Source organism: Chlorocebus sabaeus, chromosome 25 (genome assembly GCF_047675955.1).
Source record: "Chlorocebus sabaeus isolate Y175 chromosome 25, mChlSab1.0.hap1, whole genome shotgun sequence".
NCBI classification, from domain to species: Eukaryota; Metazoa; Chordata; class Mammalia; order Primates; family Cercopithecidae; genus Chlorocebus; species Chlorocebus sabaeus.
In genome coordinates this window covers 47,543,891-47,562,543 of record NC_132928.1, presented here as the reverse complement: position 1 = coordinate 47,562,543, position 18,653 = coordinate 47,543,891, and positions in this window count along the sequence as shown.

Here is an 18,653-nt window from a genome sequence, read left to right as displayed (position 1 = left end):
TTAAGCCTCAGCAATGGTGGGCACCCCTCCCCCAGCCTCACTGCTGCCTTGCAGTTAGATCTCAGACTGTTGTGCTAGCAATGAGGGAGGCTCCGTGGGTGTGGGGCCCTCTGGGCCAGGCATGGGATATAATCTCCTGGTGTGCTGTTTGCTAAGACCCTTGGTAAAGTGCAGTATTAGGGTGGGAGTTACCTGATTTTCCAGGTGTGGTGTGTCTCAGTTTCCCTTGGCTAGGAAAAGGAATTCCCTTTCCCCTTGTGCTTCCCAGGTGAGGTGATGCCTCGCCCTGCTTCAGCTCTCCCTGGTTGGGCTGCACCCACTGACCAGCACTGACTGTCTGACACACCCCTGTGAGATGCACCCGGTACCTCAGTTGAAAATGCAGAAATCACCTGTCTTCTGTGTCACTCATGCTGGGAGCTGGAGGCTGTAGCTGTTCCTATTCAGCCATCTTGGGCGTCCCCCCGCCCGACTTGTGGGATTTCTTAAAAGTAGGTTCTTGACTTCTCAGATCCTAGAGTCACATACCCACTTCCCTATCTTATAAACATTAGAGATGTTTTTCCTTAGATTAAGAGGGACTTGGACTCTATCTGGGTAGAAAATAACTCTGTGATGCAAATAAGACAAAAATCTACCAGCTCAGTATCTGGTAATCAGATTCAACTAGGGGCAGTTGTACTCAAAGGGACAGAACCATCCCTAAGGCATGGTTCTTAACCTTGGCTACTAAATAAACTCAACAGAAAAGCTTAAAAAACCCTCATGGCAAGGCAGCAATCCTGCCTGATCAATTACATCAGCGTATCTGCAGATGGTGCCCAAGCATCAATTGATATTTGAATTAAAGTTCAGCTCATTTTAATGTGCAGCCAAGACTGGCAGAGAACCTTTGTCCAAAGGTGTTTTGGAAATTTGCCAAGTATCCCTGGTATCCCCATCATTGAGGTAAAAGTGTTACCGGCATTTTCTTGGCAGGGATATGTGTTCAATGTTGTTACAGTGCCTCAAACAGTTCCCTCACAATGAAAAATGGTTCCACCTTTTGAATGTCCTACTGGCTAATTAATAAACTTGAAAAACTTATATGATCTGGAACTTAACTTTACATATGACCACAAAGAATTTTTTGCATGGTTTTTATTAATGTACATTGAATTTTTCCAGAATGTAATCAACATATAAATTAAGGTAGAATTGTACTTTATTCTATTTAAAACTTTACTAAGAGTTGCTTACCTTTTTAGAGAATCATATCACTATGTCAATATCACTTTTGGTATTTTGAGTAGTCAGCATTTGTAGATGCAGTTTACATGGTGATTCTGTGTACAAGTGCCAGTATCTGATGATCTCATTGTGCCCAAATGTTTACTTATTGAAATGTATTTACTTCATTGTAAAACATATCTATTTCACGTCTCTTTATGACAAAATATTGATTTTCAAATATTGTGCATTTAGACGGATTATATATTAATTTTATTTCTGAATGATAAATGTAGTATTATGAAATATTTCTTATAAAAAGGTACCTTACAGTTGATATAAGGTTAAGGACTTCTAATCTGGGGATTCCCTTTGTGATATGTAATAATACGCAACCCCTCTCAGCTTGCAATTCTGTTTAATGAGCATGAAAATTCCAGCAAGCCTAATTCCAGCAAGGGGCGTTAACTTTGAGCAAGTTACTTAATGTCTCTATGCCTTAGCTTCCTCATTTGCAAAAATAGCCTACTAATAGTAGTTAAGAGCTGTCAAGAAAATTAATTGAGATCAACCATAAAAAGCACTTAGCAAAATTTCTGGCATGTAAGAAGCACTAAACAAAGGTACCTGTTTTGATTATGATGATAATGACAATGACAATGATGATGGTGACGAGGATAAATTTAATAGTACCATTCAGAGAGAGACCAAAGACTCTTTAATCCATTCCTCACACAAGAACATCATCTCTACACTTCTTCTTTTTCTCAAGGTTAAATACTGGCCAGAGCAGATGACATGAGATGCCTACTTTTGGATGGAAACACCTTGCATGATCTTTGCTTCTTCATTCGTGTAATTGTTTTGAACAGTATTCATGGAAGAAAACTCAGGACCATTTTTGTTAGTGGCTAACAAATTGTTACAGGCTTTATCATAGTGTAAGCATTCTGCAAACTCAGAGACTTTGCATCTGGAGATGTGCTACTATGATGCAACATTCAGTGTCTTTCAAAATGGAATCTGGCATATCACCTTTTTGTTTGATATTTTCCCCACTCTTCATCTCACTTGTCATCCTCTTCTTTCATTCCAGTCTACATACAAACTTCATTAGAGAACAGTTTTCTCTTTGGAAGAATCTAACTTAGATATTTTGTGCTATCATATGGACAGAAGGGCTAAAACTCTTCTGTAGTGGCTAGTCAATAATCACAAAGCCAGGACCACAGTTTCCTCCCAGTTTTCCACTCAGTCCTGACTTTGCTCAACTGGAGTATTTGCAAATGAATAGACTCTGCTTTCCTCATTCAGAAAGTACACGGCTTTTGTCACTGGCAGAGCCCATTCACTGTCTATGCCATATATACTGTCAAGTTTTGTAAGCATAATATACCAGATAGGTCTCTATTCAGGAACAGTCCACCATGTAATCCAGTTCTTCACCACAAGGACCTGTAGTATCATGGTAGGGGATGTTGAGAGTGGGGCATAGTCAGCTGTGGATTTCCAGCTGGAGAAGCACTGAGAAGGTATTGTAAGTATTCAATACTTTGGGGCAGGATGACACACAAACCATTCCAGATAGAGGAGCATCGGGTACATGTTAAAGGCCCTCAGAAATAAAGAGTCCACAATCAATGCCAAATACCATCTTTGTAACAGAATTTCTTCTTACTTAAGGGGAGTTGGTATTATTGAGAACATAGTAACAGTCAGGAATAGTTTACATTTTCTTAACTAATGCTCACAAAAGCCCTCTGATTTAGGAACTCAGACAACCCCATTTTACAGATAAGAAAACTGAAGTTCATAGAAGTTAAGTTACTGTCCAAGTAAGTGGCAGAATCTAGATTCAACCCTAGTATATTTTTCTCTAAAGGCCAAGAGATTAGCTACCACGCCTTATGCTACATTGCCTCACCTGAACACTCATGCTATAATTTACACTCACTACCTGTATTTGTTTCTGGCACAGTCTCCCCCAGAACCCCAGAATACCAGACCAGCACCATCTAATGGAAATATAATGTGAGCCATGAATATAGGCCACATTTATAATTTTAAATTTTCTAGTAGCCACATTTTTAAATATAAAAAGAAATGAGTGAAATTAATTTAAATATTGTATTTAACTCAATATATCTAAAGTATTATCATTTCAACATGAAATCAACATAAAAATTATCCATGAAATAACTTACACTTTCTTTTGGACTAAGCCTTTGCAAACTGGTGGGTGTTGTATGCTTACAGCCTGACTTAGATCCAACTGTCCACATTTCAATTGCTTAATAGCCATATGTGGCCAGTAGCTACCAAACCAAACATCACAAGTCTAAATTCATAATCCCAACACTCTTCATAATCTCTGGAGCTCTTTTTGAAAGTCTTTCTGAAGATAGGAACAGAATTGACAAGGTAAAGAGCCTATTTTTAGTTATTTGCTTTAGTTCAAGAAAAGAAAAGAAATAAACAATAGATTTCACAACTTCCATCTACAACCAGTGGTCAGCTTAGTTGCCGAAGGTCAGATGAGAAGCAGAGTGATGGAATCCACATCATTACATAACATGTGTCAGGTGTTCGCATGCTTTCCGAGGGAGACTGAGCACAATATGAAGATCAGAAAGCTGCAGATCCCTGACCAGAGGGTGGCTCATGAATCCAGCTCACAAGGAACACCAGCAGAGCTATAATTAACTCCCTCCCAGTCCTTGCTCTCCTTACTGTCACTCTCACCCCTGCCCCAGTTTGAAAGGCAAGGTATGTGAGCCAGGCCATACCAGTATATGACAGACCCCATCCTCCTCACATCCAGAGGGCAGAAAGAAACCTCAACACCTCCTTTCACGCCCAGCCCCTTGGAGAATCATCTACACCAGGAGTTCTCAAACTTTTATGCACAGCAGAATCACCTGAAGGACTTGTTAAAACTCCGATTCTGTGCCTTACCCCCAAGAGGTCTGAGGTGGGGCTGGGGAATGTGCATTTCTAGCAAGTTCCGAGGCTGTTGATGCTGTAGGTCAGGGGATGATCACCCATTGAGATCCCAAGGTTCATCCCTAAGTTATCAATATATCACTCAACAGCAAGAACAAATCTAAGAAAAGCACAGTGCCTTTTTCACTCTTGATAAAAATAAATGTGAAATAGTTGATGTGTTTGGATATTTCTCCCCTGCCCTCCATTATTTCCTCTAGTCCAGGAAGGAAGGAAGCAATCATAATGGAGAGACAAAGACAAAAGGGAAAAAAGTATGGGGGCAGGGAAGCTGGTAGGAAATAGGGAGATGGACAGAGATAGATCACCAGAGTTCAGGATGGTGGAGAATGAGGCAAGATCTGTGCTCAGGGAGGAAAAGGGCAGCACAGCCACCTCCAGGCCCTTCAGCTGGGCCTGATGCACAGACTGGGGACAAGCTTGCCCCTCTTTCTTTTCAATGAAGCCACAAAAACATCTTACACAGAGATTGTTTTCCTCTTTGCTTTTAAGAGAGGAAATCATGGTTGAATGCTATGTGACAGTGGGCAGTTACAAACCACAAGAAGCTTGACATCCCCATTCCGGGCCCCATATAGTGCTTCACTCCCCCTCTGCTTATGTGTGGGCTTTTTAAAATCTCTAACCTTTCAGGGTGCCTGGGTTTTAAAAGGAGAGGCAGTGAGACTTGCTGAGTTGCAAGCAGCTGGGAATTTGGAATGCATCTTTGGAGATACACACTGAGCCTGGCTCAGAACTTCCAAGAAAACTCAGTGGGAGGGGAGGAAAAACAACGCAATGACATGACGCCTTGCAGGGCCCGCCTCGGCCTTACTGAATTGCCCAGAGATTGCATTCCAGCTGCACTGCGGTGACCCAATGTTCCAGTAAACAAGGAGGGGACGGGATGGAAGGACCTCAGATCAGGCTACCCTGGAGCTGTTAAAATAGAACACAGGGGCCTAGCAGGGTGGGGCATGGAGACTGGGAGGCCTTTGTGCTCATCCTGGATCAGCAAGGCACATCCATGAGGCCCACCGGACACATGTATACACATATTCACTTCTGATGGGACTGGGACAAATACCAAAAACCCGCGTTCGAGCCTCAGAATGGTCAGAAACTGGTGAGCTCTTTGGGATCCTTCCTAGGAATCTCAGAACACAAAGGGTAAAGTAAGGAGACACTGACTTAGGCCAAGCCAGGCCACTGACTAATGGTGCCATGCTCTAAGCAATCCCTTTGCCTTCCAAAAAGACAAACTGAACCACAGCAGACAAGCACAGTCATTGAATCCATTTCCCCATTTGATACCATAGCATGGAATAGTTGACTGATGATCCTGTGACTCCTCAGGCTTATCGCATCCCTCCTCCCTTGCCCCCACACCCTTCTGTTTTCTCCTCTGTATCCACTTCCATTTCACCAGTCAGCAAATGAGCCTATGTGACAATCAGAGGGGTTTAGTAGAAATATGAGGAAGAGTGCCCTGGCTCAGACAGCACAGCTATGGAAGTTCCTTACCTGAGTGTCCATCTGCCTGGGGTAACTTGGGGCTTTGTAGCCCAAAGAGCATATATAGCTTGCCCCTCCCACATAAATGTGCGAGTGATATCCTATATTGCCCTATACTCTGTATGTCTAGGTGACCCAAGACTTGATCATCCACACTGGGACGGCTCTAAGAATTAAAGGCAGTGCTCTTGAAAACAATTCCAGGACAAAGACATTAACCAGGACATAGGGCTGCCTGCATGATGAGGGGCCCATTTACCATCCCAGACGTCCCTCCCACATTTCTCGACCCGCCCTGCTTCGCAGATGACATATTTTTACTATGTCTGACCTGTCCTTCCTCTTTACTGGTTTTAGCCTATATTCCTTCATTTTCTTATATAATAATCACATTCAGGCAGTTATCACACCTCTATTTTGAAGTGAAAAAAGGTGAGTTTTGAAAATTCCCTATGTAAAAAGCTGTAAGACCCCTGGCCAGGCGCGGTGGCTCACGCCTGTAATCCCAGCACTTTGGGAGCCTGAGGCGGGCGGATCACAAGGTCAGGAGATCGAGACCATCCTGGCTAACACCATGAAACCCCATCTCCACTAAAAATACAAAAAATTAGCCAGGTGTGGTGGTGGGCACCTGTAGTCCCAGCTACTAGGGAGGCTGAGGCAGGAGAACGGCGTGAACCCAGGAGCAGAACTTGCAGTGAGCCGAGATGGTGCCACTGCACTCCAGCCTGAGAGACAGAGCGAGACTCCATCTCTAAAAAATAATAATAATAAAAAACAATACATAAATAAACATTTTAAAAAGCTGTAAGACCCCTTCATTAAGGCTCTGAGTGGTGTGTTCCAGCAGCCTCCAGGAACTGGTTTTCAATTCCAGAGACCGGCTACCTTCTGAACATTAGTGTTCAGTGGGTATTGTTGGTGTTACTCATCAAATAGCCACATCCCAGTTTCTGGAGAAGCAAAACAGTGTGAAAAATGGTGATCCTTGCTTGAGCACTCAAAGCAGGGAAAAGGCTTTTTCATGCTATTTCCTTAACACTAATGGTAACAGGACCTGCCTCCTCTCCGTCTCTCCAAAGTGCTTAAAGCATCGTGCATGTTTTCCATGTTTACAACCACCCTACAAGGTTCCAGTCATCCTCATTTTACTGACTGACACTCTAAGTTGAAGCCATAAATGGGGGCTAGCCATATCTTATCCAGATCTACCAGGTCCCAAAGCCCATGCTTGTGCTCCATCAGGCTGGGCATCTGCTTTGCAAACCCGGCTTGACCTTGGAATAACCAGGCGTGGACCCTTGTTTATTTTTCAAGCCTCATTTTTTTTTTCACCACTGATTGTTCCTTTCCATTACAGCGGGTGATATCATACTCCAGCAAGCCTTATCTAGTATACACCAAGACTTGAAGCAGCCCCAGAAAAGTGCTGTGCATGATAGGGCTTGGGCTGGAAGTCTGGCATTTCTGTAAGTCGCCTAGGCTAAAGTCCGGAGAGGCAAGACAAGTATGAGATGGTGGGGGCTTGTGGGGTGGTGCACAAAAGGTTTATTGACTTAGAAGGTAGTGGTCTCCATGAGTAAGACTGGATGCCAAGCCAAGCTCTCTTAGGCAAAGCTTCCTCCAGGGCAGGACTCTGTGTGTGGAAATAAGTAGCACATCTGCCTATGGTTGGGAGTAAAGTCTAGTGAGAGAGACTAGAACAGGGCTTTAATTACCTGTTCTTTCTAAGCACCTCTTCTCATCTCAACTGACTTACCTCTGACCACTCTGCCAGGTGACCACTCTGTAAGGTAATTCTCTGGCCTTAAATGACCATATCTTATAATACCTGCTCTCCATCCTCTCCCCACCTTCCCTACAAATAGTGGTGGACACAGGAGTGTGGACTTAAAAGTCAGACATTCCTGGGTTTGCTTCTTATTAACTGTGCGACTTTGGGTATGTTTCTGAACTTCTCTGAGCCTTGGTCGCCTCATCTATAAAAAGGAGGATAATAATCAGGCTTTTACAGACTTGTTAGAATAATTAAAATAAAGCTATAATTTGTCTCATGTAGCATGAGCACTAAATAAATGTTTATTGTTGATACTATACCTGCTGCTGTTTTTTGAGATTGGTGTGAGTTCTCCCTCCAGAGTCCACTAGCCCTAGATCAATAGAAAGAGAGAATTTTAGGGAGAGGTACCTTAGCATTCATCTAGTCCACCTTCATTTGTGAAGAAACCCCAGGTTCAGAGGTGCTTAATTGCCTTGTCCCTGATTATATGCCTTACTAGTTCCAACCTTCAAATAAGGATGTTAGTTCACTGGGGTGGCAGAAAGAGCTCTGGCTTTGGAGTCAGGCCTATGTGAATTTGAATTCCACTTGCCAGCTTGGTGACATCAAACAAGTTACTTGACGTGTTTCTGCTTCACTTTCTCATACGCAGCCTTGGGATGATAGAGCCAGCCTCACAGGATGGTGGGGAGGACTAAGTGGGATATTGCACACCAGGTGCCCAGGGGCATCTGTCACTTGCTGGTGCTCCTGCTGGTTTCCTCATGTCATTAAAACCTTTCAGGGCCACTTACAACAGGAAAAGCCCAGTAGAAGGAAGTAAGTAGAGTTTAAAAACCATACTGGGCTTTGCCTAAATGTTGAAATAGGGACATTTAGGAGTAACTTTTGCTTACCAATCCGCAAATGCCAACTTTAAAGCAGAGTTTGGTAGACTGAACAGGGAAGAATTCCTAGTGGCAGGGCCAAGAGCAAAGATTGGAATATCATCTGCAGGCTGAGCTAAAGTGAGGGAGTGGGACGTGGGGAGTCAGGGAAGAGGATCCTGAGGGTTTGCAACTCATCATTAGAATATCTTCTAAAACAATTTTGAAAGCCCCCGTGGTTTCCAGGCACAGATTATATTTTGAATTAGCAACACAAAGTGGGAGGTGGCTGTGAGATGGGTGGCCATTCTTCAGATGCAGCCCCTGCAGTGGTTTTGAAATGAAAAGCATGGGCATATCTTGCCATATAAAATGAGTTCTGATGGGTGGATTTTCCAAGATGAATATGAATGAGGGCACTGAGACATTTCGCAGCAGGCTCAGCCCCTGAATGATCCAATTACAGGTTTTGAAATGGACCCAGAGGCAGAATTTAGAAAACCAAACTGGAAAGGCAGAGGAGAAGTAATTTGGTAACTAGACAAATGACTGATTCCAAAAAGTCCTCTGAGGATAAGAGGGTTTGGAAAATGCCATGTAGGCAATTTTCAAATGTCGCATGGGAGCCAGGATTGACTTTTCTAGGGATAATTAGGGTGATTCTAGGGGTAATTAGGGTGAGGTTGATTGGGGTCTGAGAGAGGATTACTGTATTGTGCTTGCAATTCACTTAGATACCTGGGCAACCTCTGCAATGGAGCGTAATGAGAAGTACCATCAGCAGAAGCAGAACTGTGGCCCAATGTAATAAACATAAACAGTAGAGAAATTGTACAAAACTGTGATATTCTTAAGAACTGGATCTAGGTTTTTGTGACCTTGTATTCCCAGTGCCTGGTGGAGGGTATGCATTCAAAAAAAAAACCATTTAATTAGTAAATTAATGGCTTAGGTTGTCTTTTAAGATAAAAAGTTCTCCAGGATAGAAAGTATTCAAGCAGAAAGTATTCAAGTATTAGCAGCAACTGTACAGAGGTTTTCACAAATCTTTTAGATGTGCCTGATAATTACTGGCATTCTTAGCAACCCTAAGACTCTGGCTGTTTATCACAGTGCACTAACTCTCTGAGATAATCGGATCTGAGCTGAACACTGGGGTCATGATGCAAGGAACTAAGGGAAACAAAGCAAAGATTTGTGAAGGAGGACTAACCAGTGTAACCTTCTATTTTCTAATTGAGTCTGTGGTCTGAAATACCTTTTTTAGGCAAAATTAGATTTGCACCCTCACTACCCCATGGGTACAGATCACTCCCGAATTTTCTACCTGCCCTCTCATGTCCACTAAGGCTGAGGCTGCTGAATGATCACAAACTCATTCCCTCTTCTTCCTGGGCAAACATGTATTTCACAGCTTCTAGTCTCCCTTGAGTTAAATGTGGTCACACGCTTGAGTTCTGACCTGTAGAATCTGAGCAGAAGTGATGTGTGCCACCTCCAGGCTTGTGATAAAAGCCTCCCACTTGCAACCTCACAAGCTCTTTCCCCATCTGCTTGTAGGATGCTGATGCTCAGGGCAACGCTGGCAGTCATGTGTTGAAGACGGCAGAGCTATGGCTCCCTGGATTCCCATATCCTTCCCACGCATTAGACTGGTGGGACAGAAACAAACTTTTATTGTGTTATGCTGTTACAGCAGCTCACATACCTTAACTAACATATTTACCTGTCTTTGTCTTTTTTCTTTTTTCTGTGCAATTTCCTCTCTGAAGTTATAAAGGACTGAGAGAGGAGGGTGAGGATGTGACCATGGTCAGAAGACATAGTTGAATAGTGAAGATGGGCCTCTCTCAAGTGGCTTTACTCTCTTTCCTCTGCCTGGGGTGTTGGTTTGGGTGTCTCCCTCCTAATGCAGAAGTATATGTAAGGGAGCTGAAGTTTCCTAACAGATGAGCACGTGGTGGGGTGTCAGGCCCTCTCTTCCCTGCTGCAAGTTTCACTTGTCATCTCCTAGCTTCCTGGGCACCGGCTCCTCCACTTTTTTTCACAGCTTGTGGAAGGTGGGGAAGGAAGGCAGGGATGCCCTCTTTGGGCTACAACCATGAGACTAAAGGCCTTAGTTTTTCTAACCTCCTTCTCTTTTGTGACTCTCCAGCAACCTCAGACACAGAAATGATAACACAAGGAATCTTAGGTATAGGCTACAATAAGAAAGCAAATTCTAGGCATCTGGCTTAGTTGGAGTATTGCTTTGGCTACTTTAATTTTCCCTCAGTCTTATTTAAAGTTTTTTGATTCTGGATTCTTTCTGTTAAAGGGCCAAAGTTCATTGTTTCCTTACATAGTCTTCTTTTTTTTAATTAAAAAAAAATTTAACTGGATAGTAAGCAGGGACAGTGGGAATCTTGTTCATCCATTCATTTTATTTTTATTTAATTTTTTTTCCTTCCTTGCATACTCTTTTATGTTGTCCTGCCTCCTAAGTCTACAGAAGACCCTAAGAGTCTGTTTTCTCTTCCTTTGTTGACCATGACGTCCCTTCTGTACAAAACCAAAGCCTCTCCCTTTTCCTGAGATGTGGAGTAAGCTAATTGCTCCATTTGCCCTATATTTTGCCCAAACTATTAAACAGGCAGATTCTAAATGATCTTGATTCCATTTACAGTACCGATATTCTGCTCTACAATTTTTGGACATCTCCCTAATTGACCCTTCCTGGGAAGCCCACTCTAGCAGGGCCTGTTATACATCCCCTAATATCTGTCTTCCTCCTACTCCTCAGCAGGAGCCCCATGGCTAACCAGAACAAAAACTACATATGATAGATCCCCTTGCAGGCCAGCGTGGCCATAAGACTAAGTTCTCATCAATGGAATGGAAGTAGATGGCTGGCCAACAGCTTGGATCATGATACAAACTTGGCAATGGAAGCCATGCTGGGCAGAGTAACAAGATAGAAGTAACTTGGGTCCCTGACCCTTCCTTTTAGCCAATCTCTAGACTTCCATGTGAAAGAAAAATAAGCCTCAAACTTGCTTGTCCCTATTATTTAGAGTTTCCTGTCACTTACAGTTAAATTAATTCTATTCTACTACCCTACTTTCTGATATTAGAAGTTATCCCACCTTCCTTCCATCCTTCCTTCCTTCTGATTTTCTTCATTCCTTCTTTCCTCCATTTTTTTTCTCCTTCCATCCCTTCTTTCTCTCTTCTAAAATAACATTGTGTTAACTCAGCAGGGATCTTAGTTGTTATCTCACTCAGGCCCCTCATTTCAAAATGAGGAAATCGAGGACCCCAGAGTGGGGAAGTGACTAAGCTGATGAGGCCTGAACCAAAGACTCCAACTCAAACCTTCTGACTCTTTGGCCCTGTGCTTTTACTACACCACCTGCCCTGGCTCCTCTTGGCATACAGTATCTCCCACAAGGATACAGTGTTTTTGGTTCTCCTTTCTTCTAGGTCAACTTAAACCCATAATAAAATAATATTTACTTTTTCAGCCTTGGTGGATGAAGAAGTAGGAAGACCTTAGGTTAAACTACTTTTTCCTTTAGTGTAAAAACTGATTACAGGCCATTACCAGGCTTCTGTACCATTTGGTCACTTCTTCCCCTCAGAGGACACTGCTCTTGAGGGTGGCCTCAGGTCTAGAGGCTCTAGGGAGAATTCAGGGGTCAGCCCATAGCTGCCCCAGGGGAGAAAGGGCAGGTGGCTACTGCTAACTGCTTCTGGCATGGGTGGTACCCAGATGATACAGGTTTTTGGTGACTGGGTCCTGACTCTACCTGGCCTTCCATAACAGCTCAACCCCTCCTCTGAGCTAAGAAGATGCTGCCCTGGATCATGCACCTGGGCTCCCATCTGTCCTCTCTGCAGAGTGAGCACCCTTTCCCACTGTCCATGGAAGAAGATGTTTCCCCAGGATGGCATGGTAGAGGGAGTGCTGGAAAGGAAAGAATGTCTGCTATCCTATTTGTCTTAAACTGATGCCAGGCACAGTGGCTCACACCTGTAATCTTAGCACTTTGGAAGGCCAAGGCAGGCGGATCACGAGGTCAGGAGATCGAGACCATCCTGGCTAACACAGTGAAACCCTGTCTCTACTAAAAATACAAAAAATTAGCCAGGCTTGGTGGCATGTGCCTGTAGTCCCAGCTACTCGAGAGGCTGAGGTAGGAGAATCACTTGAAACCGGGAGGCGGAGGTTGCAGTGAGCCAAGATTGCACTACTGCACTCCAGCCTGGGCGACAGAGCGAGACTCCGTATCCGGGGGGTGGGAGGGGGAAGAAACTACTCCATAAAACAAAATAAAACAGAACAATATTTTAAGCACAATGCCTACTGGACCGATCAAAATCAGGAAAGCCAACGCCCTGACACTGTAAACCTCCATCCATTCAGGAGATGCTAAATTCCTGTCACCTGAGCATTCGGCATTGAGCAGAACAAACAGGTCTCTGAAATCCTGGAACTTGTCTTTCACTGATAAGCTATAATTATTCAAATAAATGCCATAATCGAAAACAGTGGTAGATACTACAAAGAAAATGTGCAGGGCACTGTAACAGAGCATATTTAGAGAACCTAATTTGGGATTGGAGGGGGTTAGGAAGGAACATTTAACTTGAGACATAGAAGACAAGAAAGAACTATCCAGATGTTGAACATTTCAGACAGCAGGAATAGTTGGGGTAAAAGCCTCATGGTGGAAAAGCAGATAAGAAAGTCTAGTACAGGTTGATTATCCCTTGTCCAAAATGGGACCAGAAGTGGTTCAAATTTGGGACTTTTTTTTGAATTTTGGAATATTTGCATATCCATAGTAAATCTAAACACAAAATTCATTTATGTTCCAAGTATCCCATATACACATAGACTGAAGGTAATTTTATACAATATTTTAAATAATTTTGTGCATGAAACAAACTTTTGACTGTGTTTTGACTGCAACCCATCATATAAGGTCAAGTGTGGAATTTTCTATTTATGGTATCTTGTCAGCATTCAAAAAGTTTTGAATTTTGAAGCATTTTGTATTTTGTATTTTAAGGTTAAGGATCCTCAACCTGTATAGCAAAGGTGGGTGGCTGGAGACTGAGGCAGAGCCAGATCACATAGGCCTAACGGATCATGTTGAAGACTTTAGATTTCACCTAACAGTGAGGTAAGGATATGAAATACACACACACACACACACACACACACACACACACACACACATTTCTTTTTGAGATAGAGTCTCAATCTGTGCCCAGGTGTAGTACAATGGTATGATGTTGGCTCACTGCAACCTCTGCCTCCGGGGTTCAATCGATTCTTGTGCCTCAGCCTCCCAAGCAGCTGCTATTACAGGCATGCGCCATCACACCTGGCTAATTTTTGTATTTTTAACAGAGAGGGGGTTTACCATGTTTGCCAGGCTGGTCTCAAACTCCTGGTCTCAAGTGATCCACTCGCCTCCACTTCCCCAAGTGCTTGGATTACAGGCATGAACCACTACATCTGGCATGAAAGATTTTTTGACTGCAGAGTGACCTGTTATGATTTTTATGTAAAAGATGCTTCAGAACCTACTGTTTCTGGAGAGGCGCCACCCAGTTAACACAATGAAGCAACCAATCAATCAAAACATCCTTTAAAAATATTTCACAAGTCTAGCTAATAGGAAGAATGTATCCCTCCTATTCACTGGTCGTGAATTAAGCTGTAAAAGAATTCCATGTAGGTTCCCAGAGAGAGCTACAAAATTTGCATTCTAACTCCACTGCCAAAATCAGCAAGGCAAGAACAGTTTTTTAGAAGTATCAGGTCCCAATTTTAAGTGGACAGCCCAAGTGTACATGCAGACAGCATGGTTTTATTACACTAACCAGGAAAAAGAGCTAAACACTAACTACAACAAAACAAAAATTATTGTCCTTGCATGGGACAGATTCCAAGATTTAATTGCTTGATATCCAATAATTCTTTATGGTGGATGAATCATACAATTTCCTGAGAGTTCATTTAAGTCTAATTCATTATAGTGGCCCATGAGGAAGTCATGCTACTTGGAAGTAGACATTCCACACAAGTCTTAAAAATGTTTTGCCCAAGCTGTGATGGCTCGACTTGAAATATTCATGCCATTCTAGCAAATTCTAGAGTTTTCATTAAGCACAGATCCTAGCGGGTCACCTGTATTTAGAAGAAGCATGATTTCCTTCCACATCAGATTGGTAGGTTCCTTTGTTGCTATAACACATGTCCTTCCACTCATTTATCTATTTTCCCAAGCATATACATTTGTCTTTAATTAGCAAAATAGAACAGCTTCCTGGAAGTCTAACTTCAACTCTCAAGTCATACCTAGCTGAAGTTATTATATTTATTAAGCATTTAGTTAAGAGTCTGAGAAACATGATATCTATCTATACCTGTAAATATTTTAACTTTTATTGTCAGATTAGCCTGGACTACCAAATATCTATAAACTTGAACCTCATTACCTTACCATCTCAAATAAATGCCTTTACTATATTTATGTTTTTGTGTAGAGGGGTTGGCTTTTATCAAAAATCGTCATGAGAACTAAACTTATGAATTCAACTTTTTTGTTCACTGTGAGGTTGATATAGAGAACCTGATATTGCTTAAGACCTCCTCCTCTTAGATAATGAGAATTATTCCATATCAATCCTTCTGTCTCTTTTTCTTTCTTTTTGTTTCTTTTCCCTTTCTTAATCTCTTTCTATGACTACCATAGTCTTAGTCAAGTTTTATATTTAATCCCAGCTACTGCTTTGCCTCTTATGGTGTCTGGAAATTAGTTTTCTCTTTCTTAATTGTACATCCCCATTTAAAATCTTTATTTTATTAATCTGAATGCTTATAGTTCATGAAAAAAGTCATTTAAAAAGAAGATGCAAATAAACTAAATATGTTTTTCTTATGTTCCAAAGTATTTATCTGCCTTGGATGGATGGTGAGTTGTGAGCACATACCAGCCAACAGAAGACTGGATAAAAGGTTTGATCTACAACACGAACACAACAAACCAAAAATAATTGTCCTTGGATGGAACAGACTCCAAGATTTAATTGGTTGATATTCAGTAACTCCTTATGGTGGATGAACCATACCATTTCCTGAGAGTTCATTTATGAATAATCCCTTCCAGTGATGCAGGAGAAAGCCATACCACTTGGAAATGGACATTTCATTCAAGTCTTGCAAACATTGTATGAGTCTAGCTAATAGATTCAGAATGATTCGGAGAAGCACTTTTTATTAACCTACTCTAAATAAGACAGGCAGTGTTCTCTTTTCTTCATAGATTTACCTTTGAGGGCAGGCACTGCTAAGAGCATTGAAAGAGGAGTCAGGTTACACAGGTTCTAATACCTGCTGGCCTCTAAATAGCTCCTGATCATGGGTAAGTTCTTCCACCTTTCTGGGACCCATTTTCCCCATCTGTAGAAAAATTCAGACTAGAGAAATACAGAGGCGACTTCCAGCTCTACCATCTTATGGTTCTCTAACTTATTCTATAAAAGGTATAGAAGAATGGCTCCTGACCTCAAGAAGTTTAAATTTCTTCAAAGGAGGTAAAATATCAGCCATGTCGCATTTCTGAAGAATTGCAAACGTACAAGTAGACCAGCAGATTGAAAGTTGAAGTTTATCAGTCGGGCATGGTGGCTCACACCTGTAATCCCAGCACTTCGGGAGGCCGAGGTGGATGGATCATTTGAGGTCATGAGTTTGAGACCAGCCTGGCAAACACAGTGAAACCCCATCTCTACTAAAAATAAATAAATAAATAAATGAAAGTAAGTTGAAGATTATCTATATGACAATGGGTTGAGGTAAAAAATATTTTGCCTTTGTTCTTTTTTCCTTTAGGATAGTCTAATATAATTTGAATAAAATTAAGATTTCATGAATTAATCACCGTCAGCATTTTATTTTTAGGTTCAAACAAACAAAAAAACTTCTGTTATTCCTCTTGTTGGGTGTGAACTTTCTTGCTAGGAGCAGTGTGTCCTATATACATAGGACAAGGAAGGGCAGGACTGGACAAATATTGATTTGAGTGCTAGTGGAGATGATCTGTAAAAAGGATTACTCACAATGGAAATATGTAATTTGAAAAGTGTAAGGGGAACACACTCTCTTACACTGATCATAGAATTTTAACTCCATATAAACTTATGAAAGGAAGGAGAGCAGTAAACAGCAAAACCCTTAAAAATGTGTGTCACGGGCCAGGCACAGTGGCTCATGCCTGTAATCCCAGCACTTTGGGAGGCCAAGGCAGGCGGATCACCTAACATCAGGAGTTGAAGACCAGCCTGGTCAACATGATGAAACTCCGTCTCTACTAAAAATACAAAAATTAGGACTGGGCTGGCAAGATGGAGGAATAGGAGCAGCTCTGGCATGCAGCTCCCAGCGAAATCAACACAGAAGGTGGGTGACTTCTGCATTTCCAACTGAGGTACCTGGCTTATCTCACTGGGGCTGGTTAGACAGTGGGTGCAGCCCATGGAGGGTGGGCGGAAGCAGGGTGGGGCATCACCTCACCTGGGAAGTGCAAGGGGTTGAGGAACTGTCTACCCTAGCCAAGGGAAGCCATGAAGGACTGTGCCCTGAGGGATGGTGCATTCCAGCCCAGATACTATGCTTCTCCCATGGTCTCTGCAATCCATAGACCAGGAGATTCCCTCAGGTGCCTATGCCACCAGGGCCTGGGTTTCAAGTACAAAATTGGGCAGCTGTTTGGGCAGACAAGCTAGCTGCAGGAATTGTGTTTTTGTTTTTGTTTTTTTCATACCCCAGTGGCACCTGAAATGCCAGCGAGACAGAACCATTCACTCCCCTGGAAAGGGGGCTGAAGCCAGGGAACCAAGTGGTCTAGCTCAGCAGATCCCACCCCCATGGAGCCCAGCAAACTAAGATCCACTGGCTTGAAATTCTCACTGCCAGCACAGCAGTCTAAAGTCGACCTGGGATGCTCCAGTTTACTGGAGGAAGGGGCGTCCACCATTACTGAGGCTTCAATAGGCAGTTTTCCCCTCATGGTTTAAACAAAGATGCTGGGAGGTTCGAACTGGGTGGACTCCACTCAGTTCAGCAAAGTCACTGTAGCCAGACTGCCTCTAGATTCCTCCTTTCTGGGCAGGGGATCTCTGAAAAAAGAGGCAGCAACCCCAGTCAGGGGCTTATAGATAAAATCCCTATCTCCCTGGGACAGAGCACCTTGGGGAAGGGGTGACTGTGGGAGCAGCTTCAGCAGGCTTAAATGTCCCTGCCTGCCAGCTCTGAAGACAGCAGCGGATCTCCCAGTACAGCACTCGAGCTCTACTAAGGGACAGACTGCCACCTCAAGTGGGACCCTGACCCCTGTGCCTCCTGACCGGGACACATCCCAGAAGGGGTCGACAGACACCTCATACGGGAGAGCTCTGGCTGGCAGCTGGCGGGTATTCCTCTGGGATGAAGCTTCTAGAGGAAGGAACAGGCAGCAGTCTTTGCTGTTCTGCAGCCTCCACTGGTGATACCCAGGCAAACAGTATCTGGAGTGGACCTCCAGAAAACTCCAGCAGACCTGTAGCAGAGGGGTCCGACTATTAGAAGGAAAACTAACAAACAGAAAGGAATAGCATCAACATCAACAAAAAGGATGTCCACTCAGAAACCCCATTCAAAGGTACAACATCAAAGACAAAAGGTAGATAAATCCACAAAGAAGGGAAAAAGCCAGTGCAAAAAGGCTGAAAATTCCAAAAACCAGAACACCTCTTCTCCTCCAAAGGATCACAACTCCTTGCCAGCAGGGGAACAAAACTGGATGGAGAATGAGTTTGACAAATTGATAGAAGGAGATTTCAGAAGGTGGGTAATAACAAACTCCTTTGAGCTAAAGGAGCATGTTCTAACCCAATGCAAGGAAGCTAAGAACCTTGAAAAAAGGTTAGAGGAATTGCTAACTAGAATAACCAGTTTAGTGTAGAACATAAATGACCTGATGGATCTGAAAACAGAACATGAGAACGTCGTGAAGCATACACAAGTATCAATAGCAGAATCGATCAAGCAGAAGAAAGGATATCAGAGATTGAAGATCAACTTAATGAAATAAAGTGTGAAGACAAGATGAGAGAAAAAAGAACAAAAAGGAACAAACAAAGCCTCTAAGAAATATGGGACTATGTGAAAAGACCAAATCTATGTTTGATTGGTGTACCTGAAAGTTACGGGGAGAATGGAACCAACTTGGAAAACACTCTACAGGATATTATCCAGAACTTCCCCA